Here is a 1109-nt window from a genome sequence, read left to right as displayed (position 1 = left end):
ATACTAAACCCTAAATCCCTCTGCTTACCATGGGATCTTTAGTAATCCTTTGTTTCCTAACTGTAAGTACTATACTAGTTCAAGGAAACCCCACCTCCCATGGAACCAAACCTGGATGGTCATCAATGCGGAAACCGGCGAATTTGCCAATGTCACCTCCTCAAATTTAGCCCCTCTAGGAACTTGGTTCCCTGACCTCCTTGTGGACTTGTGTGACCTTGTGGGGAATACATGGGACCCTTGAGATCAGGAACCCTTCCCAGGGTATGGGTGTTTAACTCCCGGGGGTCGCAGTAATACCAGAAGCCTAGGGTTCTATATCTGCACCACTCACTCAAGAGACAGAAAGCAAATTGCCAAGTGCGGAGGTCCTGAAAGTGCCTACTGTAAAGCATGGGGTTGTGAATCTACTGGGAGGAACTCGTGGACCCCTCCCATCACTTGAGACCTAATCTCAGTGGAAAGGGGTGGAAACATACAAGAAGTGGGATGAGGTTACTGCCAACAGAACAGTAAAAGGGTGAACTGTGGGCCATGTTATAACAAAGACCAATTAGGATATTCTGCCTTCCCATTAGCTACCCCAGGGGGATGCTGCAACCCATTAGTCATAAAGTTCACCCCCATGGGAAAAAAGGCAAACTGGGAGGCTGGAGAAACCTGGGGACTAAGGCTTTACCACAGTGGGTATAATCCTGGACTGATCCTCACAATTAAGTTAGTCCAGAAACCTCTGAGCAAAACAGCATTGGGCCCCAACCAGGTACTTAACCCGAGCAGACAATCTGTTCAGCAAGCTAATACCCCAAAACCAAGCCTAACACATTTCTCAACCACATCTCCTAGCACCAAGTCCTTGCTACTGAAGCCTACCACTCTCCCAACAGGGACCCTCAAGGACCCCCTAGTAGCACTTCTAGAGTAATCCTACTTAGTCCTAAACAGCTCTAGTCCCAATATAACTAAATCCTGTTGGTTGTGTTATGATACAGCCCCACCATATTATGAAGGCATAGCAACTCTAGGAAACTATACCTCTTTCCACAACTCTAACAAATGTCGCTGGCAATCAAAAAGTTCCCTAACCTTACAAGTCACTGGACAAGGGC

The sequence above is a fragment of the Sciurus carolinensis genome, unplaced genomic scaffold (genome assembly GCF_902686445.1).
Source record: "Sciurus carolinensis unplaced genomic scaffold, mSciCar1.2, whole genome shotgun sequence".
Taxonomy (NCBI): Eukaryota; Metazoa; Chordata; class Mammalia; order Rodentia; family Sciuridae; genus Sciurus; species Sciurus carolinensis.
This window is presented reverse-complemented; position numbering follows the sequence as displayed.